At 44.9% G+C, this 24,854-nt stretch overlaps 31 non-coding genes across 31 annotated transcripts; all 31 read left to right on the top strand.

Moving 5' to 3' along the window:
• The first annotated feature begins 625 nt into the window (after positions 1 to 625).
• LOC142507592 (5S ribosomal RNA) lies at positions 626 to 744 on the top strand. Its single transcript, XR_012805846.1, has one exon. It is a non-coding gene; the product is annotated as a 5S ribosomal RNA (ribosomal RNA).
• A 682-nt stretch (positions 745 to 1,426) lies between these two features.
• Positions 1,427 to 1,545, top strand: LOC142509397 (5S ribosomal RNA). Its single transcript, XR_012807573.1, has one exon. It is a non-coding gene; the product is annotated as a 5S ribosomal RNA (ribosomal RNA).
• Positions 1,546 to 2,228: 683 nt separating this feature from the next.
• LOC142517486 (5S ribosomal RNA) lies at positions 2,229 to 2,347 on the top strand. Its single transcript, XR_012813230.1, has one exon. It is a non-coding gene; the product is annotated as a 5S ribosomal RNA (ribosomal RNA).
• A 682-nt stretch (positions 2,348 to 3,029) lies between these two features.
• Positions 3,030 to 3,148, top strand: LOC142517497 (5S ribosomal RNA). Its single transcript, XR_012813241.1, has one exon. It is a non-coding gene; the product is annotated as a 5S ribosomal RNA (ribosomal RNA).
• A 685-nt stretch (positions 3,149 to 3,833) lies between these two features.
• LOC142517510 (5S ribosomal RNA) lies at positions 3,834 to 3,952 on the top strand. The gene has a single exon (XR_012813252.1). It is a non-coding gene; the product is annotated as a 5S ribosomal RNA (ribosomal RNA).
• A 683-nt stretch (positions 3,953 to 4,635) lies between these two features.
• On the top strand, positions 4,636 to 4,755 carry LOC142516577 (5S ribosomal RNA). Its single transcript, XR_012812364.1, has one exon. It is a non-coding gene; the product is annotated as a 5S ribosomal RNA (ribosomal RNA).
• A 682-nt stretch (positions 4,756 to 5,437) lies between these two features.
• On the top strand, positions 5,438 to 5,556 carry LOC142513246 (5S ribosomal RNA). Its single transcript, XR_012809203.1, has one exon. It is a non-coding gene; the product is annotated as a 5S ribosomal RNA (ribosomal RNA).
• Positions 5,557 to 6,238: 682 nt separating this feature from the next.
• LOC142513847 (5S ribosomal RNA) lies at positions 6,239 to 6,358 on the top strand. Its single transcript, XR_012809772.1, has one exon. It is a non-coding gene; the product is annotated as a 5S ribosomal RNA (ribosomal RNA).
• A 684-nt stretch (positions 6,359 to 7,042) lies between these two features.
• On the top strand, positions 7,043 to 7,161 carry LOC142517522 (5S ribosomal RNA). Its single transcript, XR_012813264.1, has one exon. It is a non-coding gene; the product is annotated as a 5S ribosomal RNA (ribosomal RNA).
• A 682-nt stretch (positions 7,162 to 7,843) lies between these two features.
• Positions 7,844 to 7,962, top strand: LOC142513631 (5S ribosomal RNA). The gene has a single exon (XR_012809568.1). It is a non-coding gene; the product is annotated as a 5S ribosomal RNA (ribosomal RNA).
• A 684-nt stretch (positions 7,963 to 8,646) lies between these two features.
• Positions 8,647 to 8,765, top strand: LOC142517534 (5S ribosomal RNA). Its single transcript, XR_012813276.1, has one exon. It is a non-coding gene; the product is annotated as a 5S ribosomal RNA (ribosomal RNA).
• Positions 8,766 to 9,447: 682 nt separating this feature from the next.
• On the top strand, positions 9,448 to 9,567 carry LOC142513691 (5S ribosomal RNA). Its single transcript, XR_012809623.1, has one exon. It is a non-coding gene; the product is annotated as a 5S ribosomal RNA (ribosomal RNA).
• Positions 9,568 to 10,251: 684 nt separating this feature from the next.
• LOC142516578 (5S ribosomal RNA) lies at positions 10,252 to 10,371 on the top strand. Its single transcript, XR_012812365.1, has one exon. It is a non-coding gene; the product is annotated as a 5S ribosomal RNA (ribosomal RNA).
• A 685-nt stretch (positions 10,372 to 11,056) lies between these two features.
• LOC142517547 (5S ribosomal RNA) lies at positions 11,057 to 11,175 on the top strand. The gene has a single exon (XR_012813288.1). It is a non-coding gene; the product is annotated as a 5S ribosomal RNA (ribosomal RNA).
• A 683-nt stretch (positions 11,176 to 11,858) lies between these two features.
• On the top strand, positions 11,859 to 11,978 carry LOC142513848 (5S ribosomal RNA). Its single transcript, XR_012809773.1, has one exon. It is a non-coding gene; the product is annotated as a 5S ribosomal RNA (ribosomal RNA).
• Positions 11,979 to 12,662: 684 nt separating this feature from the next.
• Positions 12,663 to 12,781, top strand: LOC142517559 (5S ribosomal RNA). Its single transcript, XR_012813299.1, has one exon. It is a non-coding gene; the product is annotated as a 5S ribosomal RNA (ribosomal RNA).
• A 683-nt stretch (positions 12,782 to 13,464) lies between these two features.
• LOC142516214 (5S ribosomal RNA) lies at positions 13,465 to 13,583 on the top strand. Its single transcript, XR_012812020.1, has one exon. It is a non-coding gene; the product is annotated as a 5S ribosomal RNA (ribosomal RNA).
• A 684-nt stretch (positions 13,584 to 14,267) lies between these two features.
• LOC142513849 (5S ribosomal RNA) lies at positions 14,268 to 14,387 on the top strand. Its single transcript, XR_012809774.1, has one exon. It is a non-coding gene; the product is annotated as a 5S ribosomal RNA (ribosomal RNA).
• A 682-nt stretch (positions 14,388 to 15,069) lies between these two features.
• LOC142510391 (5S ribosomal RNA) lies at positions 15,070 to 15,188 on the top strand. Its single transcript, XR_012808506.1, has one exon. It is a non-coding gene; the product is annotated as a 5S ribosomal RNA (ribosomal RNA).
• Positions 15,189 to 15,870: 682 nt separating this feature from the next.
• LOC142517570 (5S ribosomal RNA) lies at positions 15,871 to 15,989 on the top strand. The gene has a single exon (XR_012813310.1). It is a non-coding gene; the product is annotated as a 5S ribosomal RNA (ribosomal RNA).
• A 683-nt stretch (positions 15,990 to 16,672) lies between these two features.
• LOC142508480 (5S ribosomal RNA) lies at positions 16,673 to 16,791 on the top strand. Its single transcript, XR_012806691.1, has one exon. It is a non-coding gene; the product is annotated as a 5S ribosomal RNA (ribosomal RNA).
• Positions 16,792 to 17,477: 686 nt separating this feature from the next.
• LOC142508254 (5S ribosomal RNA) lies at positions 17,478 to 17,596 on the top strand. Its single transcript, XR_012806477.1, has one exon. It is a non-coding gene; the product is annotated as a 5S ribosomal RNA (ribosomal RNA).
• A 681-nt stretch (positions 17,597 to 18,277) lies between these two features.
• On the top strand, positions 18,278 to 18,396 carry LOC142514782 (5S ribosomal RNA). Its single transcript, XR_012810659.1, has one exon. It is a non-coding gene; the product is annotated as a 5S ribosomal RNA (ribosomal RNA).
• Positions 18,397 to 19,078: 682 nt separating this feature from the next.
• LOC142510600 (5S ribosomal RNA) lies at positions 19,079 to 19,197 on the top strand. Its single transcript, XR_012808662.1, has one exon. It is a non-coding gene; the product is annotated as a 5S ribosomal RNA (ribosomal RNA).
• Positions 19,198 to 19,880: 683 nt separating this feature from the next.
• Positions 19,881 to 20,000, top strand: LOC142507493 (5S ribosomal RNA). The gene has a single exon (XR_012805749.1). It is a non-coding gene; the product is annotated as a 5S ribosomal RNA (ribosomal RNA).
• A 682-nt stretch (positions 20,001 to 20,682) lies between these two features.
• Positions 20,683 to 20,801, top strand: LOC142508395 (5S ribosomal RNA). The gene has a single exon (XR_012806609.1). It is a non-coding gene; the product is annotated as a 5S ribosomal RNA (ribosomal RNA).
• Positions 20,802 to 21,484: 683 nt separating this feature from the next.
• Positions 21,485 to 21,603, top strand: LOC142514895 (5S ribosomal RNA). Its single transcript, XR_012810769.1, has one exon. It is a non-coding gene; the product is annotated as a 5S ribosomal RNA (ribosomal RNA).
• Positions 21,604 to 22,287: 684 nt separating this feature from the next.
• Positions 22,288 to 22,407, top strand: LOC142510334 (5S ribosomal RNA). The gene has a single exon (XR_012808453.1). It is a non-coding gene; the product is annotated as a 5S ribosomal RNA (ribosomal RNA).
• A 681-nt stretch (positions 22,408 to 23,088) lies between these two features.
• LOC142514625 (5S ribosomal RNA) lies at positions 23,089 to 23,207 on the top strand. The gene has a single exon (XR_012810512.1). It is a non-coding gene; the product is annotated as a 5S ribosomal RNA (ribosomal RNA).
• A 685-nt stretch (positions 23,208 to 23,892) lies between these two features.
• Positions 23,893 to 24,010, top strand: LOC142508586 (5S ribosomal RNA). The gene has a single exon (XR_012806793.1). It is a non-coding gene; the product is annotated as a 5S ribosomal RNA (ribosomal RNA).
• Positions 24,011 to 24,691: 681 nt separating this feature from the next.
• On the top strand, positions 24,692 to 24,808 carry LOC142513400 (5S ribosomal RNA). The gene has a single exon (XR_012809348.1). It is a non-coding gene; the product is annotated as a 5S ribosomal RNA (ribosomal RNA).
• The last annotated feature ends 46 nt before the right edge of the window (positions 24,809 to 24,854 follow it).

A 24,854-nucleotide genomic window follows, 5' to 3' on the forward strand; every position in this document is an offset into this window, starting at 1 on the left:
TCGGGCACTGCCGGATATTGGACAAAATTGTAGTGCTAATTTGATGTGTACAACGGGCAAACGAGACGAGACTCATTACTACGCAATGATGCTGACGAGATTTTAGCCGACTTCCTTCTCTAAGGAACCCATCTAATTTGCAATTTTTTAAACGCTTCCTTGTTAAGCTTTCGTTTCCATCGAGGAAATCCGCTTAGGAGTTCGAATTCGATTCCGGATTCCATTTTCTATCGTTGCCCGAGGCATAATAATAAGCTTTTACATTTCGTCTTTTCTCCTTCTCTATTTTTTTTTTTCTATCTTGCTGGAACATTTATCGATTGTTTGTTGTCCGTGAGCCGGTTCTGTGCGGGACAGGGTTTATGAGCAGATTACTCCGGAGACGGTTAACTCTCATTAAAAAACCTAATTATTTCGACGTTTTATCCATTAATTTCCGTAAACGGTTCGACACGAGGTCTTCCCCAGGGAGGTCAACCATCCTAGCTCTGCCATTTTTCATCGGGGGTCCCAGAACGCTTAACTTCATGGTTATGATTGGGCGAGAGCAGTGCCGCGTGTTGTCCATCGCCGCCCGCTCCACACGTACTCGAGGGATATAAGAATAAACATCCCACTCAATGTCGGGTGCGATCATACCAGCACTAATGCACCGGATCCCATCAGAACTACCGAAGTTAAGCGTGCTTGGGTGAGAGCAGTACTAGGATGGTGACCCCCTGGGAAGTCCTCGTGTTGCACCCTTTTTCGTGTTTTTCTATTTTTGATTACTTGTTGACAGACGATTTTCGGCTCAAATCATCTGAATCTCGATCGGGACCAGATAAGACATGTGAAATGAAAGTAGCTCGGGCACTGCCGGATTTGGACAAAATTGTAGGCTAATTTGATTGTAAACGGGCAAACGGACGAGACTCATTACTACGCAATGAGCTGACGAGATTTTAGCCGAATTCCTTCTCTAAGACCCTCTAATTTGCGATTTAACGCTTCTGTTAAGCTTTCGTTTCCTCGAGAAATCCGCTTAGGAAGTTCGAAATTCGATTCCGGTTCCATTTTATCGTATCCCAGGCATAATAATAGCTTTACATTCGTTATTTCCTTCTTCTTATTTTTTTTCTATTTTCTGGGAACATTTATCGATTTTGTTGTCGTGAGCCGGTTCTGTGCGGAAGGGTATGACGCAGATTACTCCGGAGACGGTTAACTCATTAAAAACAATTATTTCGACTGTTTTATCCATAATTTACGTAAACGGTCGCGACACGAGGTCTTCCCAGGGAGGTCACCCATCCTAGCTCTGCCATCGCGCCAGAACGCTTAACTTCATGGTTATGATTGGGCGAGAGCAGTGCCGCGCGTTGTCCATCGCCGCCCGCTCCACACGTACTCGAGGGATATAAGAATAAACATCCCACTCAATGTCGGTAGCGATCATACCAGCACTAATGCACCGGATCCCATCAGAACTACGAAGGTAAGCTTGCTTGGGTGAGAGCAGTACTAAGATGGGTGACCCCCTGGGAAGTCCTCGTGTTGCACCCTTTTCGTGTTTTTCTATTTTTGATTACTTGTTGATAGACGATTTTCGGCTCAAATCATCTGAATCTCGATCGTGACAAGATAAGACATGTGAAATGAAAGTAGCTCGGGCACTGCCGGATTTGGACAAAATTCTAGGCTAATTTGATTGTAAACGGGCAAACGGACGAGACTCATTACTACACAATGAGCTGACGAGATTTTAGCCGAATTCCTTCTCTAAGACCCTCTAATTTGCGATTAAACGCTTCTGTTAAGCTTTCGTTTCATCGATGAAATCCGCTTAGGAAGTTCGAAATTCGATTCCGGTTCCATTTTATCGTATCCCAGGCATAATAATAGCTTTACATTCGTTATTTCCTTCTTCTTATTTTTTTTCTATTTTCTGGGAACATTTATCGATTTTTGTTGTCGTGAGCCGGTTCTGTGCGGAAGGGTATGACGCAGATTACTCCGGAGACGGTTAACTCATTAAAAACAATTATTTCGACTGTTTTATCCATAATTTACGTAAACGGTCGCGACACGAGGTCTTCCCAGGGAGGTCACCCATCCTACCTCTGCCATCGCGCCAGAACGCTTAACTTCATGGTTATGATTGGGCGAGAGCAGTGCCGCGTGTTGTCCATCGCCGCCCGCTCCACACGTACTCGAGGGATATAAGAATAAACATCCCACTCAATGTCGGGTGCGATCATACCAGCACTAATGCACCGGATCCCATCAGAACTCCGAAGTTAAGCGTGCTTGGGCGAGAGCAGTACTAGGATGGGTGACCCCCTGGGAAGTCCTCGTGTTGCACCCTTTTCGTGTTTTTCTATTTTTGATTACTTGTTGACAGACGATTTTCGGCTCAAATCATCTGAATCTCGATCGGGACCAGATAAGACATGTGAAATGAAAGTAGCTCGGGCACTGCCGGATTTGGACAAAATTGTAGGCTAATTTGATTGTAAACGGGCAAACGGACGAGACTCATTACTACGCAATGAGCTGACGAGATTTTAGCCGAATTCCTTCTCTAAGACCCTCTAATTTGCGATTTAACGCTTCTGTTAAGCTTTCGTTTCCTCGAGAAATCCGCTTAGGAAGTTCGAAATTCGATTCCGGTTCCATTTTATCGTATCCCAGGCATAATAATAGCTTTACATTCGTTATTTCCTTCTTCTTATTTTTTTTCTATTTTCTGGGAACATTTATCGATTTTTGTTGTCGTGAGCCGGTTCTGTGCGGAAGGGTATGACGCAGATTACTCCGGAGACGGTTAACTCATTAAAAACAATTATTTCGACTGTTTTATCCATAATTTACGTAAACGGTCGCGACACGAGGTCTTCCCAGGGAGGTCACCCATCCTAGCTCTGCCATCGCGCCAGAACGCTTAACTTCATGGTTATGATTGGGCGAGAGCAGTGCCGCGTGTTGTCCATCGCCGCCCGCTCCACACGTACTCGAGGGATATAAGAATAAACATCCCACTCAATGTCGGGTGCGATCATACCAGCACTAATGCACCGGATCCCATCAGAACTCCGAAGTTAAGCGTGCTTGGGCGAGAGCAGTACTAGGATGGGTGACCCCCTGGGAAGTCCTCGTGTTGCACCCTTTTTCGTGTTTTTCTATTTTTGATTACTTGTTGACAGACGATTTTCGGCTCAAATCATCTGAATCTCGATCGGGACCAGATAAGACATGTGAAATGAAAGTAGCTCGGGCACTGCCGGATTTGGACAAAATTGTAGGCTAATTTGATTGTAAACGGGCAAACGGACGAGACTCATTACTACGCAATGAGCTGACGAGATTTTAGCCGAATTCCTTCTCTAAGACCCTCTAATTTGCGATTTAACGCTTCTGTTAAGCTTTCGTTTCCTCGAGAAATCCGCTTAGGAAGTTCGAAATTCGATTCCGGTTCCATTTTATCGTATCCCAGGCATAATAATAGCTTTACATTCGTTATTTCCTTCTTCTTATTTTTTTTTCTATTTTCTGGGAACATTTATCGATTTTTGTTGTCGTGAGCCGGTTCTGTGCGGAAGGGTATGACGCAGATTACTCCGGAGACGGTTAACTCATTAAAAACAATTATTTCGACTGTTTTATCCATAATTTACGTAAACGGTCGCGACACGAGGTCTTCCCAGGGAGGTCACCCATCCTAGCCTCTGCCATCGCGCCAGAACGCTTAACTTCATGGTTATGATTGGGCGAGAGCAGTGCCGCGTGTTGTCCATCGCCGCCCGCTCCACACGTACTCGAGGGATATAAGAATAAACATCCCACTCAATGTCGGGTGCGATCATACCAGCACTAATGCACCGGATCCCATCAGAACTCCGAAGTTAAGCGTGCTTGGGCGAGAGCAGTACTAGGATGGGTGACCCCCTGGGAAGTCCTCGTGTTGCACCCTTTTCGTGTTTTTCTATTTTTGATTACTTGTTGACAGACGATTTTCGGCTCAAATCATCTGAATCTCGATCGGGACCAGATAAGACATGTGAAATGAAAGTAGCTCGGGCACTGCCGGATTTGGACAAAATTGTAGGCTAATTTGATTGTAAACGGGCAAACGGACGAGACTCATTACTACGCAATGAGCTGACGAGATTTTAGCCGAATTCCTTCTCTAAGACCCTCTAATTTGCGATTTAACGCTTCTGTTAAGCTTTCGTTTCCTCGAGAAATCCGCTTAGGAAGTTCGAAATTCGATTCCGGTTCCATTTTATCGTATCCCAGGCATAATAATAGCTTTACATTCGTTATTTCCTTCTTCTTATTTTTTTTCTATTTTCTGGGAACATTTATCGATTTTTGTTGTCGTGAGCCGGTTCTGTGCGGAAGGGTATGACGCAGATTACTCCGGAGACGGTTAACTCATTAAAAACAATTATTTCGACTGTTTTATCCATAATTTACGTAAACGGTCGCGACACGAGGTCTTCCCAGGGAGGTCACCCATCCTAGCCTCTGCCATCGCGCCAGAACGCTTAACTTCATGGTTATGATTGGGCGAGAGCAGTGCCGCGTGTTGTCCATCGCCGCCCGCTCCACACGTACTCGAGGGATATAAGAATAAACATCCCACTCAATGTCGGGTGCGATCATACCAGCACTAATGCACCGGATCCCATCAGAACTACGAAGTTAAGCGTGCTTGGGCTGAGAGCAGTACTAGGATGGGTGACCCCCTGGGAAGTCCTCGTGTTGCACCCTTTTCGTGTTTTTCTATTTTTGATTACTTGTTGACAGACGATTTTCGGCTCAAATCATCTGAATCTCGATCGGGACCAGATAAGACATGTGAAATGAAAGTAGCTCGGGCACTGCCGGATTTGGACAAAATTGTAGGCTAATTTGATTGTAAACGGGCAAACGGACGAGACTCATTACTACGCAATGAGCTGACGAGATTTTAGCCGAATTCCTTCTCTAAGACCCTCTAATTTGCGATTTAACGCTTCTGTTAAGCTTTCGTTTCATCGAGAAATCCGCTTAGGAAGTTCGAAATTCGATTCCGGTTCCATTTTATCGTATCCCAGGCATAATAATAGCTTTACATTCGTTATTTCCTTCTTCTTATTTTTTTTCTATTTTCTGGGAACATTTATCGATTTTTGTTGTCGTGAGCCGGTTCTGTGCGGAAGGGTATGACGCAGATTACTCCGGAGACGGTTAACTCATTAAAAACAATTATTTCGACTGTTTTATCCATAATTTACGTAAACGGTCGCGACACGAGGTCTTCCCAGGGAGGTCACCCATCCTAGCTCTGCCATCGCGCCAGAACGCTTAACTTCATGGTTATGATTGGGCGAGAGCAGTGCCGCGTGTTGTCCATCGCCGCCCGCTCCACACGTACTCGAGGGATATAAGAATAAACATCCCACTCAATGTCGGGTGCGATCATACCAGCACTAATGCACCGGATCCCATCAGAACTACGAAGTTAAGCGTGCTTGGGCGAGAGCAGTACTAGGATGGGTGACCCCCTGGGAAGTCCTCGTGTTGCACCCTTTTCGTGTTTTTCTATTTTTGATTACTTGTTGATAGACGATTTTCGGCTCAAATCATCTGAATCTCGATCGGGACCAGATAAGACATGTGAAATGAAAGTAGCTCGGGCACTGCCGGATTTGGACAAAATTGTAGGCTAATTTGATTGTAAACGGGCAAACGGACGAGACTCATTACTACGCAATGAGCTGACGAGATTTTAGCCGAATTCCTTCTCTAAGACCCTCTAATTTGCGATTTAACGCTTCTGTTAAGCTTTCGTTTCCTCGAGAAATCCGCTTAGGAAGTTCGAAATTCGATTCCGGTTCCATTTTATCGTATCCCAGGCATAATAATAGCTTTACATTCGTTATTTCCTTCTTCTTATTTTTTTTCTATTTTCTGGGAACATTTATCGATTTTTGTTGTCGTGAGCCGGTTCTGTGCGGAAGGGTATGACGCAGATTACTCCGGAGACGGTTAACTCATTAAAAACAATTATTTCGACTGTTTTATCCATAATTTACGTAAACGGTCGCGACACGAGGTCTTCCCAGGGAGGTCACCCATCCTAGCTCTGCCATCGCGCCAGAACGCTTAACTTCATGGTTATGATTGGGCGAGAGCAGTGCCGCGTGTTGTCCATCGCCGCCCGCTCCACACGTACTCGAGGGATATAAGAATAAACATCCCACTCAATGTCGGGTGCGATCATACCAGCACTAATGCACCGGATCCCATCAGAACTCCGAAGTTAAGCGTGCTTGGGCTGAGAGCAGTACTAGGATGGGTGACCCCCTGGGAAGTCCTCGTGTTGCACCCTTTTCGTGTTTTTCTATTTTTGATTACTTGTTGATAGACGATTTTCGGCTCAAATCATCTGAATCTCGATCGGGACCAGATAAGACATGTGAAATGAAAGTAGCTCGGGCACTGCCGGATTTGGACAAAATTGTAGGCTAATTTGATTGTAAACGGGCAAACGGACGAGACTCATTACTACGCAATGAGCTGACGAGATTTTAGCCGAATTCCTTCTCTAAGACCCTCTAATTTGCGATTTAACGCTTCTGTTAAGCTTTCGTTTCCTCGAGAAATCCGCTTAGGAAGTTCGAAATTCGATTCCGGTTCCATTTTATCGTATCCCAGGCATAATAATAGCTTTACATTCGTTATTTCCTTCTTCTTATTTTTTTTTCTATTTTCTGGGAACATTTATCGATTTTTGTTGTCGTGAGCCGGTTCTGTGCGGAAGGGTATGACGCAGATTACTCCGGAGACGGTTAACTCATTAAAAACAATTATTTCGACTGTTTTATCCATAATTTACGTAAACGGTCGCGACACGAGGTCTTCCCAGGGAGGTCACCCATCCTAGCCTCTGCCATCGCGCCAGAACGCTTAACTTCATGGTTATGATTGGGCGAGAGCAGTGCCGCGTGTTGTCCATCGCCGCCCGCTCCACACGTACTCGAGGGATATAAGAATAAACATCCCACTCAATGTCGGGTGCGATCATACCAGCACTAATGCACCGGATCCCATCAGAACTCCGAAGTTAAGCGTGCTTGGGCGAGAGCAGTACTAGGATGGGTGACCCCCTGGGAAGTCCTCGTGTTGCACCCTTTTCGTGTTTTTCTATTTTTGATTACTTGTTGACAGACGATTTTCGGCTCAAATCATCTGAATCTCGATCGGGACCAGATAAGACATGTGAAATGAAAGTAGCTCGGGCACTGCCGGATTTGGACAAAATTGTAGGCTAATTTGATTGTAAACGGGCAAACGGACGAGACTCATTACTACGCAATGAGCTGACGAGATTTTAGCCGAATTCCTTCTCTAAGACCCTCTAATTTGCGATTTAACGCTTCTGTTAAGCTTTCGTTTCCTCGAGAAATCCGCTTAGGAAGTTCGAAATTCGATTCCGGTTCCATTTTATCGTATCCCAGGCATAATAATAGCTTTACATTCGTTATTTCCTTCTTCTTATTTTTTTTCTATTTTCTGGGAACATTTATCGATTTTTGTTGTCCTGAGTCGGTTCTGTGCGGAAGGGTATGACGCAGATTACTCCGGAGACGGTTAACTCATTAAAAACAATTATTTCGACTGTTTTTTTCATAATTTACGTAACCGGTCGCGACACGAGGTCTTCCCAGGGAGGTCACCCATCCTAGCTCTGCCATCGCGCCAGAACGCTTAACTTCATGGTTATGATTGGGCGAGAGCAGTGCCGCGTGTTGTCCATCGCCGCCCGCTCCACACGTACTCGAGGGATATAAGAATAAACATCCCACTCAATGTCGGGTGCGATCATACCAGCACTAATGCACCGGATCCCATCAGAACTCCGAAGTTAAGCTTGCTTGGGTGAGAGCAGTACTAGGATGGGTGACCCCCTGGGAAGTCCTCGTGTTGCACCCTTTTTCGTGTTTTTCTATTTTTGATTACTTGTTGACAGACGATTTTCGGCTCAAATCATCTGAATCTCGATCGGGACCAGATAAGACATGTGAAATGAAAGTAGCTCGGGCACTGCCGGATTTGGACAAAATTGTAGGCTAATTTGATTGTAAACGGGCAAACGGACGAGACTCATTACTACGCAATGAGCTGACGAGATTTTAGCCGAATTCCTTCTCTAAGACCCTCTAATTTGCGATTTAACGCTTCTGTTAAGCTTTCGTTTCATCGATGAAATCCGCTTAGGAAGTTCGAAATTCGATTCCGGTTCCATTTTATCGTATCCCAGGCATAATAATAGCTTTACATTCGTTATTTCCTTCTTCTTATTTTTTTTCTATTTTCTGGGAACATTTATCGATTTTTGTTGTCGTGAGCCGGTTCTGTGCGGAAGGGTATGACGCAGATTACTCCGGAGACGGTTAACTCATTAAAAACAATTATTTCGACTGTTTTATCCATAATTTACGTAAACGGTCGCGACACGAGGTCTTCCCAGGGAGGTCACCCATCCTACCTCTGCCATCGCGCCAGAACGCTTAACTTCATGGTTATGATTGGGCGAGAGCAGTGCCGCGTGTTGTCCATCGCCGCCCGCTCCACACGTACTCGAGGGATATAAGAATAAACATCCCACTCAATGTCGGGTGCGATCATACCAGCACTAATGCACCGGATCCCATCAGAACTCCGAAGTTAAGCGTGCTTGGGCGAGAGCAGTACTAGGATGGGTGACCCCCTGGGAAGTCCTCGTGTTGCACCCTTTTCGTGTTTTTCTATTTTTGATTACTTGTTGACAGACGATTTTCGGCTCAAATCATCTGAATCTCGATCGGGACCAGATAAGACATGTGAAATGAAAGTAGCTCGGGCACTGCCGGATTTGGACAAAATTGTAGGCTAATTTGATTGTAAACGGGCAAACGGACGAGACTCATTACTACGCAATGAGCTGACGAGATTTTAGCCGAATTCCTTCTCTAAGACCCTCTAATTTGCGATTTAACGCTTCTGTTAAGCTTTCGTTTCCTCGAGAAATCCGCTTAGGAAGTTCGAAATTCGATTCCGGTTCCATTTTATCGTATGCCAGGCATAATAATAGCTTTACATTCGTTATTTCCTTCTTCTTATTTTTTTTTCTATTTTCTGGGAACATTTATCGATTTTGTTGTCGTGAGCCGGTTCTGTGCGGAAGGGTATGACGCAGATTACTCCGGAGACGGTTAACTCATTAAAAACAATTATTTCGACTGTTTTATCCATAATTTACGTAAACGGTCGCGACACGAGGTCTTCCCAGGGAGGTCACCCATCCTAGCTCTGCCATCGCGCCAGAACGCTTAACTTCATGGTTATGATTGGGCGAGAGCAGTGCCGCGTGTTGTCCATCGCCGCCCGCTCCACACGTACTCGAGGGATATAAGAATAAACATCCCACTCAATGTCGGGTGCGATCATACCAGCACTAATGCACCGGATCCCATCAGAACTCCGAAGTTAAGCGTGCTTGGGCTGAGAGCAGTACTAGGATGGGTGACCCCCTGGGAAGTCCTCGTGTTGCACCCCTTTTTCGTGTTTTTCTATTTTTGATTACTTGTTGACAGACGATTTTCGGCTCAAATCATCTGAATCTCGATCGGGACCAGATAAGACATGTGAAATGAAAGTAGCTCGGGCACTGCCGGATTTGGACAAAATTGTAGGCTAATTTGATTGTAAACGGGCAAACGGACGAGACTCATTACTACGCAATGAGCTGACGAGATTTTAGCCGAATTCCTTCTCTAAGACCCTCTAATTTGCGATTTAACGCTTCTGTTAAGCTTTCGTTTCCTCGAGAAATCCGCTTAGGAAGTTCGAAATTCGATTCCGGTTCCATTTTATCGTATCCCAGGCATAATAATAGCTTTACATTCGTTATTTCCTTCTTCTTATTTTTTTTTCTATTTTCTGGGAACATTATCGATTTTTGTTGTCGTGAGCCGGTTCTGTGCGGAAGGGTATGACGCAGATTACTCCGGAGACGGTTAACTCATTAAAAACAATTATTTCGACTGTTTTATCCATAATTTACGTAAACGGTCGCGACACGAGGTCTTCCCAGGGAGGTCACCCATCCTAGCTCTGCCATCGCGCCAGAACGCTTAACTTCATGGTTATGATTGGGCGAGAGCAGTGCCGCGTGTTGTCCATCGCCGCCCGCTCCACACGTACTCGAGGGATATAAGAATAAACATCCCACTCAATGTCGGGTGCGATCATACCAGCACTAATGCACCGGATCCCATCAGAACTACGAAGTTAAGCGTGCTTGGGCTGAGAGCAGTACTAGGATGGGTGACCCCCTGGGAAGTCCTCGTGTTGCACCCTTTTCGTGTTTTTCTATTTTTGATTACTTGTTGACAGACGATTTTCGGCTCAAATCATCTGAATCTCGATCGGGACCAGATAAGACATGTGAAATGAAAGTAGCTCGGGCACTGCCGGATTTGGACAAAATTGTAGGCTAATTTGATTGTAAACGGGCAAACGGACGAGACTCATTATTACGCAATGAGCTGACGAGATTTTAGCCGAATTCCTTCTCTAAGACCCTCTAATTTGCGATTTAACGCTTCTGTTAAGCTTTCGTTTCCTCGATGAAATCCGCTTAGGAAGTTCGAAATTCGATTCCGGTTCCATTTTATCGTATCCCAGGCATAATAATAGCTTTACATTCGTTATTTCCTTCTTCTTATTTTTTTTTCTATTTTCTGGGAACATTTATCGATTTTTGTTGTCGTGAGCCGGTTCTGTGCGGAAGGGTATGACGCAGATTACTCCGGAGACGGTTAACTCATTAAAAACAATTATTTCGACTGTTTTATCCATAATTTACGTAAACGGTCGCGACACGAGGTCTTCCCAGGGAGGTCACCCATCCTAGCCTCTGCCATCGCGCCAGAACGCTTAACTTCATGGTTATGATTGGGCGAGAGCAGTGCCGCGTGTTGTCCATCGCCGCCCGCTCCACACGTACTCGAGGGATATAAGAATAAACATCCCACTCAATGTCGGGTGCGATCATACCAGCACTAATGCACCGGATCCCATCAGAACTCCGAAGTTAAGCGTGCTTGGGCGAGAGCAGTACTAGGATGGGTGACCCCCTGGGAAGTCCTCGTGTTGCACCCTTTTCGTGTTTTTCTATTTTTGATTACTTGTTGACAGACGATTTTCGGCTCAAATCATCTGAATCTCGATCGGGACCAGATAAGACATGTGAAATGAAAGTAGCTCGGGCACTGCCGGATTTGGACAAAATTGTAGGCTAATTTGATTGTAAACGGGCAAACGGACGAGACTCATTACTACGCAATGAGCTGACGAGATTTTAGCCGAATTCCTTCTCTAAGACCCTCTAATTTGCGATTTAACGCTTCTGTTAAGCTTTCGTTTCCTCGAGAAATCCGCTTAGGAAGTTCGAAATTCGATTCCGGTTCCATTTTATCGTATCCCAGGCATAATAATAGCTTTACATTCGTTATTTCCTTCTTCTTATTTTTTTTTCTATTTTCTGGGAACATTTATCGATTTTTGTTGTCGTGAGCCGGTTCTGTGCGGAAGGGTATGACGCAGATTACTCCGGAGACGGTTAACTCATTAAAAACAATTATTTCGACTGTTTTATCCATAATTTACGTAAACGGTCGCGACACGAGGTCTTCCCAGGGAGGTCACCCATCCTACCTCTGCCATCGCGCCAGAACGCTTAACTTCATGGTTATGATTGGGCGAGAGCAGTGCCGCGTGTTGTCCATCGCCGCCCGCTCCACACGTACTCGAGGGATATAAGAATAAACATCCCACTCAATGTCGGGTGCGATCATACCAGCACTAATGCACCGGATCCCATCAGAACTCCGAAGTTAAGCGTGCTTGGGCTGAGAGCAGTACTAGGATGGGTGACCCCCTGGGAAGTCCTCGTGTTGCACCCTTTTCGTGTTTTTCTATTTTTGATTACTTGTTGACTAGACGATTTTCGGCTCAAATCATCTGAATCTCGATCGGGACCAGATAAGACATGTGAAATGAAAGTAGCTCGGGCACTGCCGGATTTGGACAAAATTGTAGGCTAATTTGATTGTAAACGGGCAAACGGACGAGACTCATTACTACGCAATGAGCTGACGAGATTTTAGCCGAATTCCTTCTCTAAGACCCTCTAATTTGCGATTTAACGCTTCTGTTAAGCTTTCGTTTCATCGAGAAATCCGCTTAGGAAGTTCGAAATTCGATTCCGGTTCCATTTTATCGTATCCCAGGCATAATAATAGCTTTACATTCGTTATTTCCTTCTTCTTATTTTTTTTTCTATTTTCTGGGAACATTTATCGATTTTTGTTGTCGTGAGCCGGTTCTGTGCGGAAGGGTATGACGCAGATTACTCCGGAGACGGTTAACTCATTAAAAACAATTATTTCGACTGTTTTATCCATAATTTACGTAAACGGTCGCGACACGAGGTCTTCCCAGGGAGGTCACCCATCCTACCTCTGCCATCGCGCCAGAACGCTTAACTTCATGGTTATGATTGGGCGAGAGCAGTGCCGCGTGTTGTCCATCGCCGCCCGCTCCACACGTACTCGAGGGATATAAGAATAAACATCCCACTCAATGTCGGGTGCGATCATACCAGCACTAATGCACCGGATCCCATCAGAACTCCGAAGTTAAGCGTGCTTGGGCGAGAGCAGTACTAGGATGGGTGACCCCCTGGGAAGTCCTCGTGTTGCACCCTTTTCGTGTTTTTCTATTTTTGATTACTTGTTGACAGACGATTTTCGGCTCAAATCATCTGAATCTCGATCGGGACCAGATAAGACATGTGAAATGAAAGTAGCTCGGGCACTGCCGGATTTGGACAAAATTGTAGGCTAATTTGATTGTAAACGGGCAAACGGACGAGACTCATTACTACGCAATGAGCTGACGAGATTTTAGCCGAATTCCTTCTCTAAGACCCTCTAATTTGCGATTTAACGCTTCTGTTAAGCTTTCGTTTCCTCGAGAAATCCGCTTAGGAAGTTCGAAATTCGATTCCGGTTCCATTTTATCGTATCCCAGGCATAATAATAGCTTTACATTCGTTATTTCCTTCTTCTTATTTTTTTTTCTATTTTCTGGGAACATTAATCGATTTTTGTTGTCGTGAGCCGGTTCTGTGCGGAAGGGTATGACGCAGATTACTCCGGAGACGGTTAACTCATTAAAAACAATTATTTCGACTGTTTTATCCATAATTTACGTAAACGGTCGCGACACGAGGTCTTCCCAGGGAGGTCACCCATCCTAGCTCTGCCATCGCGCCAGAACGCTTAACTTCATGGTTATGATTGGGCGAGAGCAGTGCCGCGTGTTGTCCATCGCCGCCCGCTCCACACGTACTCGAGGGATATAAGAATAAACATCCCACTCAATGTCGGGTGCGATCATACCAGCACTAATGCACCGGATCCCATCAGAACTACGAAGTTAAGCTTGCTTGGGTGAGAGCAGTACTAGGATGGGTGACCCCCTGGGAAGTCCTCGTGTTGCACCCTTTTCGTGTTTTTCTATTTTTGATTACTTGTTGATAGACGATTTTCGGCTCAAATCATCTGAATCTCGATCGGGACCAGATAAGACATGTGAAATGAAAGTAGCTCGGGCACTGCCGGATTTGGACAAAATTGTAGGCTAATTTGATTGTAAACGGGCAAACGGACGAGACTCATTATTACGCAATGAGCTGACGAGATTTTAGCCGAATTCCTTCTCTAAGACCCTCTAATTTGCGATTTAACGCTTCTGTTAAGCTTTCGTTTCATCGATGAAATCCGCTTAGGAAGTTCGAAATTCGATTCCGGTTCCATTTTATCGTATCCCAGGCATAATAATAGCTTTACATTCGTTATTTCCTTCTTCTTATTTTTTTTTCTATTTTCTGGGAACATTTATCGATATTTGTTGTCGTGAGCCGGTTCTGTGCGGAAGGGTATGACGCAGATTACTCCGGAGACGGTTAACTCATTAAAAACAATTATTTCGACTGTTTTATCCATAATTTACGTAAACGGTCGCGACACGAGGTCTTCCCAGGGAGGTCACCCATCCTACCTCTGCCATCGCGCCAGAACGCTTAACTTCATGGTTATGATTGGGCGAGAGCAGTGCCGCGTGTTGTCCATCGCCGCCCGCTCCACACGTACTCGAGGGATATAAGAATAAACATCCCACTCAATGTCGGGTGCGATCATACCAGCACTAATGCACCGGATCCCATCAGAACTCCGAAGTTAAGCGTGCTTGGGCTGAGAGCAGTACTAGGATGGGTGACCCCCTGGGAAGTCCTCGTGTTGCACCCTTTTCGTGTTTTTCTATTTTTGATTACTTGTTGATAGACGATTTTCGGCTCAAATCATCTGAATCTCGATCGGGACCAGATAAGACATGTGAAATGAAAGTAGCTCGGGCACTGCCGGATTTGGACAAAATTGTAGGCTAATTTGATTGTAAACGGGCAAACGGACGAGACTCATTACTACGCAATGAGCTGACGAGATTTTAGCCGAATTCCTTCTCTAAGACCCTCTAATTTGCGATTTAACGCTTCTGTTAAGCTTTCGTTTCCTCGAGAAATCCGCTTAGGAAGTTCGAAATTCGATTCCGGTTCCATTTTATCGTATCCCAGGCATAATAATAGCTTTACATTCGTTATTTCCTTCTTCTTATTTTTTTTTCTATTTTCTGGGAACATTATCGATTTTTGTTGTCGTGAGCCGGTTCTGTGCGGAAGGGTATGACGCAGATTACTCCGGAGACGGTTAACTCATTAAAAACAATTATTTCGACTGTTTTATCCATAATTTACGTAAACGGTCGCGACACGAGGTCTTCCCAGGGAGGTCACCCATCCTACCTCTGCCATCGCGCCAGAACGCTTAACTTCATGGTTATGATTGGGCGAGAGCAGTGCCGCGTGTTGTCCATCGCCGCCCGCTCCACACGTACTCGAGGGATATAAGAATAAACATCCCACTCAATGTCGGGTGCGATCATACCAGCACTAATGCACCGGATCCCATCAGAACTACGAAGTTAAGCTTGCTTGGGCTGAGAGCAGTACTAGGATGGTGACCCCCTGGGAAGTCCTCGTGTTGCACCCTTTTCGTGTTTTTCTATTTTTGATTACTTGTTGATAGACGATTTTCGGCTCAAATCATCTGAATCTCGATCGGGACCAGATAAGACATGTGAAATGAAAGTAGCTCGGGCACTGCCGGATTTGGACAAAATTGTAGGCTAATTTGATTGTAAACGGGCAAACGGACGAGACTCATTATTACGCAATGAGCTGACGAGATTTTAGCCGAATTCCTTCTCTAAGACCCTCTAATTTGCGATTTAACGCTTCTGTTAAGCTTTCGTTTCATCATGAAATCCGCTTAGGAAGTTCGAAATTCGATTCCGGTTCCATTTTATCGTATCCCAGGCATAATAATAGCTTTACATTCGTTATTTCCTTCTTCTTATTTTTTTTCTATTTTCTGGGAACATTTATCGATATTTGTTGTCGTGAGCCGGTTCTGTGCGGAAGGGTATGACGCAGATTACTCCGGAGACGGTTAACTCATTAAAAACAATTATTTCGACTGTTTTATCCATAATTTACGTAAACGGTCGCGACACGAGGTCTTCCCAGGGAGGTCACCCATCCTACCTCTGCCATCGCGCCAGAACGCTTAACTTCATGGTTATGATTGGGCGAGAGCAGTGCCGCGTGTTGTCCATCGCCGCCCGCTCCACACGTACTCGAGGGATATAAGAATAAACATCCCACTCAATGTCGGGTGCGATCATACCAGCACTAATGCACCGGATCCCATCAGAACTCCGAAGTTAAGCGTGCTTGGGCGAGAGCAGTACTAGGATGGGTGACCCCCTGGGAAGTCCTCGTGTTGCACCCTTTTCGTGTTTTTCTATTTTTGATTACTTGTTGATAGACGATTTTCGGCTCAAATCATCTGAATCTCGATCGGGACCAGATAAGACATGTGAAATGAAAGTAGCTCGGGCACTGCCGGATTTGGACAAAATTGTAGGCTAATTTGATTGTAAACGGGCAAACGGACGAGACTCATTACTACGCAATGAGCTGACGAGATTTTAGCCGAATTCCTTCTCTAAGACCCTCTAATTTGCGATTTAACGCTTCTGTTAAGCTTTCGTTTCATCATGAAATCCGCTTAGGAAGTTCGAAATTCGATTCCGGTTCCATTTTATCGTATCCCAGGCATAATAATAGCTTTACATTCGTTATTTCCTTCTTCTTATTTTTTTTTCTATTTTCTGGGAACATTTATCGATATTTGTTGTCGTGAGCCGGTTCTGTGCGGAAGGGTATGACGCAGATTACTCCGGAGACGGTTAACTCATTAAAAACAATTATTTCGACTGTTTTATCCATAATTTACGTAAACGGTCGCGACACGAGGTCTTCCCAGGGAGGTCACCCATCCTACCTCTGCCATCGCGCCAGAACGCTTAACTTCATGGTTATGATTGGGCGAGAGCAGTGCCGCGTGTTGTCCATCGCCGCCCGCTCCACACGTACTCGAGGGATATAAGAATAAACATCCCACTCAATGTCGGGTGCGATCATACCAGCACTAATGCACCGGATCCCATCAGAACTCCGAAGTTAAGCGTGCTTGGGCGAGAGTATTACTAGGATGGGTGACCCCCTGGGAAGTCCTCGTGTTGCACCCTTTTCGTGTTTTTCTATTTTTGATTACTTGTTGACTAGACGATTTTCGGCTCAAATCATCTGAATCTCGATCGGGACCAGATAAGACATGTGAAATGAAAGTAGCTCGGGCACTGCCGGATTTGGACAAAATTGTAGGCTAATTTGATTGTAAACGGGCAAACGGACGAGACTCATTACTACGCAATGAGCTGACGAGATTTTAGCCGAATTCCTTCTCTAAGACCCTCTAATTTGCGATTTAACGCTTCTGTTAAGCTTTCGTTTCCTCGATGAAATCCGCTTAGGAAGTTCGAAATTCGATTCCGGTTCCATTTTATCGTATCCCAGGCATAATAATAGCTTTACATTCGTTATTTTCCTTCTTCTTATTTTTTTTCTATTTTCTGGGAACATTTATCGATATTTTGTTGTCGTGAGCCGGTTCTGTGCGAAAGGGTATGACGCAGATTACTCCGGAGACGGTTAACTAATTAAAAACAATTATTTCGACTGTTTTATCCATAATTTACGTAAACGGTCGCGACACGAGGTCTTCCCAGGGAGGTCACCCATCCTACCTCTGCCATCGCGCCAGAACGCTTAACTTCATGGTTATGATTGGGCGAGAGCAGTGCCGCGTGTTGTCCATCGCCGCCCGCTCCACACGTACTCGAGGGATATAAGAATAAACATCCCACTCAATGTCGGGTGCGATCATACCAGCACTAATGCACCGGATCCCATCAGAACTACGAAGTTAAGCTTGCTTGGGTGAGAGCAGTACTAGGATCGGTGACCCCCTGGGAAGTCCTCGTGTTGCACCCTTTTCGTGTTTTTCTATTTTTGATTACTTGTTGATAGACGATTTTCGGCTCAAATCATCTGAATCTCGATCGGGACCAGATAAGACATGTGAAATGAAAGTAGCTCGGGCACTGCCGGATTTGGACAAAATTGTAGGCTAATTTGATTGTAAACGGGCAAACGGACGAGACTCATTATTACGCAATGAGCTGACGAGATTTTAGCCGAATTCCTTCTCTAAGACCCTCTAATTTGCGATTTAACGCTTCTGTTAAGCTTTCGTTTCATCATGAAATCCGCTTAGGAAGTTCGAAATTCGATTCCGGTTCCATTTTATCGTATCCCAGGCATAATAATAGCTTACATTCGTTATTTCCTTCTTCTTATTTTTTTTCTATTTTCTGGGAACATTTATCGATATTTGTTGTCGTGAGCCGGTTCTGTGCGGAAGGGTATGACGCAGATTACTCCGGAGACGGTTAACTCATTAAAAACAATTATTTCGACTGTTTTATCCATAATTTACGTAACCGGTCGCGACACGAGGTCTTCCCAGGGAGGTCACCCATCCTACCTCTGCCATCGCGCCAGAACGCTTAACTTCATGGTTATGATTGGGCGAGAGCAGTGCCGCGTGTTGTCCATCGCCGCCCGCTCCACACGTACTCGAGGGATATAAGAATAAACATCCCACTCAATGTCGGGTGCGATCATACCAGCACTAATGCACCGGATCCCATCAGAACTACGAAGTTAAGCTTGCTTGGGCGAGAGCAGTACTAGGATGGGTGACCCCCTGGGAAGTCCTCGTGTTGCACCCTTTTCGTGTTTTTCTATTTTTGATTACTTGTTGATAGACGATTTTCGGCTCAAATCATCTGAATCTCGATCGGGACCAGATAAGACATGTGAAATGAAAGTAGCTCGGGCACTGCCGGATTTGGACAAAATTGTAGGCTAATTTGATTGTAAACGGGCAAACGGACGAGACTCATTATTACGCAATGAGCTGACGAGATTTTAGCCGAATTCCTTCTCTAAGACCCTCTAATTTGCGATTTAACGCTTCTGTTAAGCTTTCGTTTCATCATGAAATCCGCTTAGGAAGTTCGAAATTCGATTCCGGTTCCATTTTATCGTATCCCAGGCATAATAATAGCTTTACATTCGTTATTTCCTTCTTCTTATTTTTTTTCTATTTTCTGGGAACATTTATCGATATTTGTTGTCGTGAGCCGGTTCTGTGCGGAAGGGTATGACGCAGATTACTCCGGAGACGGTTAACTCATTAAAAACAATTATTTCGACTGTTTTATCCATAATTTACGTAAACGGTCGCGACACGAGGTCTTCCCAGGGAGGTCACCCATCCTACCTCTGCCATCGCGCCAGAACGCTTAACTTCATGGTTATGATTGGGCGAGAGCAGTGCCGCGTGTTGTCCATCGCCGCCCGCTCCACACGTACTCGAGGGATATAAGAATAAACATCCCACTCAATGTCGGGTGCGATCATACCAGCACTAATGCACCGGATCCCATCAGAACTCCGAAGTTAAGCTTGCTTGGGCGAGAGCAGTACTAGGATGGGTGACCCCCTGGGAAGTCCTCGTGTTGCACCCTTTTCGTGTTTTTCTATTTTTGATTACTTGTTGACTAGACGATTTTCGGCTCAAATCATCTGAATCTCGATCGGACCAGATAAGACATGTGAAATGAAAGTAGCTCGGGCACTGCCGGATTTGGACAAAATTGTAGGCTAATTTGATTGTAAACGGGCAAACGGACGAGACTCATTACTACGCAATGAGCTGACGAGATTTTAGCCGAATTCCTTTTCTAAGACCCTCTAATTTGCGATTTAACGCTTCTGTTAAGCTTTCGTTTCCTCGATGAAATCCGCTTAGGAAGTTCGAAATTCGATTCCGGTTCCATTTTATCGTATCCCAGGCATAATAATAGCTTTACATTCGTTATTTCCTTCTTCTTATTTTTTTTTCTATTTTCTGGGAACATTTATCGATTTTTGTTGTCGTGAGCCGGTTCTGTGCGGAAGGGTATGACGCAGATTACTCCGGAGACGGTTAACTCATTAAAACAATTATTTCGACTGTTTTATCCATAATTTACGTAACCGGTCGCGACACGAGGTCTTCCCAGGGAGGTCACCCATCCTAGCTCTGCCATCGCGCCAGAACGCTTAACTTCATGGTTATGATTGGGCGAGAGCAGTGCCGCGTGTTGTCCATCGCCGCCCGCTCCACACGTACTCGAGGGATATAAGAATAAACATCCCACTCAATGTCGGGTGCGATCATACCAGCACTAATGCACCGGATCCCATCAGAACTACGAAGTTAAGCTTGCTTGGGCTGAGAGCAGTACTAGGATGGGTGACCCCCTGGGAAGTCCTCGTGTTGCACCCTTTTCGTGTTTTTCTATTTTTGATTACTTGTTGATAGACGATTTTCGGCTCAAATCATCTGAATCTCGATCGGGACCAGATAAGACATGTGAAATGAAAGTAGCTCGGGCACTGCCGGATTTGGACAAAATTGTAGGCTAATTTGATTGTAAACGGGCAAACGGACGAGACTCATTATTACGCAATGAGCTGACGAGATTTTAGCCGAATTCCTTCTCTAAGACCCTCTAATTTGCGATTTAACGCTTCTGTTAAGCTTTCGTTTCCTCATGAAATCCGCTTAGGAAGTTCGAAATTCGATTCCGGTTCCATTTTATCGAATCCTAGCCATAATAATAACTTTACATTCGTTATTTCCTTCTTCTTATTTTTTTTCTATTTTCCGGGAACATTTATCGATTTTTGTTGTCGTGAGCCGGTTCTGTGCGGAAGGGTATGACGCAGATTACTTCGGAGACGGTTAACTCATTAAAAACAATTATTTCGACTGTTTTATCCATAATTTACGTAAACGGTCGCAACACGAGGTCTTCCTAGTGAGGTCACCCATCCTAGCTCTGCCATCGCGCCAGAACGCTTAACTTCATGGTTATGATTGGGCGAGAGCAGTGCCGCGTGTTGTCCATCGCCGCCCGCTCCACACGTACTCGAGGGATATAAGAATAAACATCCCACTCAATGTCGGGTGCGATCATACCGGCACTAATGCACCGGATCCCATCAGAACTACGAAGTTAAGCTTGCTTGGGTGAGAGCAGTACTAGGATCGGTGACCCCCTGGGAAGTCCTCGTGTTGCACCCTTTTCGTGTTTTTTCTATTTTTGATTACTTGTTGATAGACGATTTTCGGCCTAAATCATCTGAATCTCGATCGGGACCAGATAAAACATGTGAAATGAAAGTAGCTCGGGCACTGCCGGATTTGGACAAAATTGTAGGCTAATTTGATTGTAAACGGGCAAACGGACGAGACTCATTATTACGCAATGAGCTGACGAGATTTTAGCCGAATTCCTTCTCTAAGACCCTCTAATTTGCGATTTAACGCTTCTGTTAAGCTTTCGTTTCATCATGAAATCCGCTTAGGAAGTTCGAAATTCGATTCCGGTTCCATTTTATCGTATCCCAGGCATAATAATAGCTTTACATTCGTTATTTCCTTCTTCTTATTTTTTTTCTATTTTCTGGGAACATTTATCGATATTTGTTGTCGTGAGCCGGTTCTGTGCGGAAGGGTATGACGCAGATTACTCCGGAGACGGTTAACTCATTAAAAACAATTATTTCGACTGTTTTATCCATAATTTACGTAAACGGTCGCGACACGAGGTCTTCCCAGGGAGGTCACCCATCCTACCTCTGCCATCGCGCCAGAACGCTTAACTTCATGGTTATGATTGGGCGAGAGCAGTGCCGCGTGTTGTCCATCGCCGCCCGCTCCACACGTACTCGAGGGATATAAGAATAAACATCCCACTCAATGTCGGGTGCGATCATACCAGCACTAATGCACCGGATCCCATCAGAACTCCGAAGTTAAGCGTGCTTGGGGCAGAGCAGTACTAGGATGGGTGACCCCCTGGGAAGTCCTCGTGTTGCACCCTTTTCGTGTTTTTCTATTTTTGATTACTTGTTGACTAGACGATTTTCGGCTCAAATCATCTGAATCTCGATCGGACCAGATAAGACATGTGAAATGAAAGTAGCTCGGGCACTGCCGGATTTGGACAAAATTGTAGGCTAATTTGATTGTAAACGGGCAAACGGACGAGACTCATTACTACGCAATGAGCTGACGAGATTTTAGCCGAATTCCTTCTCTAAGACCCTCTAATTTGCGATTTAACGCTTCTGTTAAGCTTTCGTTTCCTCGAGAAATCCGCTTAGGAAGTTCGAAATTCGATTCCGGTTCCATTTTATCGTATCCCAGGCATAATAATAGCTTTACATTCGTTATTTCCTTCTTCTTATTTTTTTTTCTATTTTCTGGGAACATTAATCGATTTTTGTTGTCGTGAGCCGGTTCTGTGCGGAAGGGTATGACGCAGATTACTCCGGAGACGGTTAACTCATTAAAAACAATTATTTCGACTGTTTTATCCATAATTTACGTAAACGGTCGCGACACGAGGTCTCCCTAGGGAGGTCACCCATCCTAGCCTCTGCCATCGCGCCAGAACGCTTAACTTCATGGTTATGATTGGGCGAGAGCAGTGCCGCGTGTTGTCCATCGCCGCCCGCTCCACACGTACTCGAGGGATATAAGAATAAACATCCCACTCAATGTCGGGTGCGATCATACCAGGCACTAATGCACCGGATCCCATCAGAACTACGAAGTTAAGCTTGCTTGGGTGAGAGCAGTACTAGGATCGGTGACCCCCTGGGAAGTCCTCGTGTTGCACCCTTTTCGTGTTTTTCTATTTTTGATTACTTGTTGATAGACGATTTTCGGCTCAAATCATCTGAATCTCGATCGGGACCAGATAAGACATGTGAAATGAAAGTAGCTCGGGCACTGCCGGATTTGGACAAAATTGTAGGCTAATTTGATTGTAAACGGGCAAACGGACGAGACTCATTATTACGCAATGAGCTGACGAGATTTTAGCCGAATTCCTTCTCTAAGACCCTCTAATTTGCGATTTAACGCTTCTGTTAAGCTTTCGTTTCATCATGAAATCCGCTTAGGAAGTTCGAAATTCGATTCCGGTTCCATTTTATCGTATCCCAGGCATAATAATAGCTTTACATTCGTTATTTCCTTCTTCTTATTTTTTTTCTATTTTCTGGGAACATTTATCGATATTTGTTGTCGTGAGCCGGTTCTGTGCGGAAGGGTATGACGCAGATTACTCCGGAGACGGTTAACTCATTAAAAACAATTATTTCGACTGTTTTATCCATAATTTACGTAAACGGTCGCGACACGAGGTCTTCCCAGGGAGGTCACCCATCCTACCTCTGCCATCGCGCAGAACGCTTAACTTCATGGTTATGATTGGGCGAGAGCAGTGCCGCGTGTTGTCCATCGCCGCCCGCTCCACACGTACTCGAGGGATATAAGAATAAACATCCCACTCAATGTCGGGTGCGATCATACCAGCACTAATGCACCGGATCCCATCAGAACTCCGAAGTAAAGCGTGCTTGGGCCAGAGCAGTACTAGGATGGGTGACCCCCTGGGAAGTTCTCGTGTTGCAACCATTTTCGTGTTTTTCTATTTTTGATTACTTGTTGACAGACGATTTTCGGCTCAAATCATCTGAATTCGATCAGGACCAGATAAGACATGTGAAATGAAAGTAGCTCGGGCACTGCCGGATTTGGACAAAATTGTAGGCTAATTTGATTGTAAACGGGCAAACGGACGAGACTCATTACTACGCAATGAGCTGACGAGATTTTAGCCGAATTCCTTCTCTAAGACCCTCTAATTTGCGATTTAAACGCTTCTGTTAAGCTTTCGTTTCCTCGAGAAATCCGCTTAGGAAGTTCGAAATTCGATTCCGGTTCCATTTTATCGTATCCCAGGCATAATAATAGCTTTACATTCGTTATTTCCTTCTTCTTATTTTTTTTTTCTATTTTCTGGGAACATTAATCGATTTTTGTTGTCCTGAGCCGGTTCTGTGCGGAAGGGTATGACGCAGATTACTCCGGAGACGGTTAACTCATTAAAAACAATTATTTCGACTGTTTTATCCATAATTTACGTAACCGGTCGCGACACGAGGTCTTCCTAGGGAGGTCACCCATCCTAGCTCTGCCATCGCGCCAGAACGCTTAACTTCATGGTTATGATTGGGCGAGAGCAGTGCCGCGTGTTGTCCATCGCCGCCCGCTCCACACGTACTCGAGGGATATAAGAATAAACATCCCACTCAATGTCGGGTGCGATCATACCGCACTAATGCACCGGATCCCATCAGAACTACGAAGTTAAGCTTGCTTGGGTGAGAGCAGTACTAGGATGGGTGACCCCCTGGGAAGTCCTCGTGTTGCACCCTTTTCGTGTTTTTCTATTTTTGATTACTTGTTGATAGACGATTTTCGGCTCAAATCATCTGAATCTCGATCGGGACCAGATAAGACATGTGAAATGAAAGTAGCTCGGGCACTGCCGGATTTGGACAAAATTGTAGGCTAATTTGATTGTAAACGGGCAAACGGACGAGACTCATTATTACGCAATGAGCTGACGAGATTTTAGCCGAATTCCTTCTCTAAGACCCTCTAATTTGCGATTTAACGCTTCTGTTAAGCTTTCGTTTCATCATGAAATCCGCTTAGGAAGTTCGAAATTCGATTCCGGTTCCATTTTATCGTATCCCAGGCATAATAATAGCCTTACATTCGTTATTTCCTTCTTCTTATTTTTTTTTCTATTTTCTGGGAACATTAATCGAATTTTGTTGTCCTGAGCCGGTTCTGTGCGGAAGGGTATGACGCAGATTACTCCGGAGATGGTTAACTCATTAAAAACAATTATTTCGACTGTTTTATTCATAATTTACGTAAACGGTCGCGACACGAGGTCTTCCCAGGGAGGTCACCCATCCTACCTCTGCCATCGCGCCAGAACGCTTAACTTCATGGTTATGATGGGCGAGAGCAGTGCCGCGTGTTGTCCATCGCGCCCGCTCCACACGTACTCGAGGGATATAAGAATAAACATCCCACTCAATGTCGGGTGCGATCATACCAGCACTAATGCACCGGATCCCATCAGAACTCCGAAGTTAAGCGTGCTTGGGCGAGAGCAGTACTAGGATGGGTGACCCCTGGGAAGTCTCGTGTTGCACCCTTTTCGTGTTTTTCTATTTTTGATTACTTGTTGACAGACGATTTTCG

This window comes from Primulina tabacum, chromosome 10 (genome assembly GCF_025594145.1).
Source record: "Primulina tabacum isolate GXHZ01 chromosome 10, ASM2559414v2, whole genome shotgun sequence".
NCBI classification, from domain to species: Eukaryota; Viridiplantae; Streptophyta; class Magnoliopsida; order Lamiales; family Gesneriaceae; genus Primulina; species Primulina tabacum.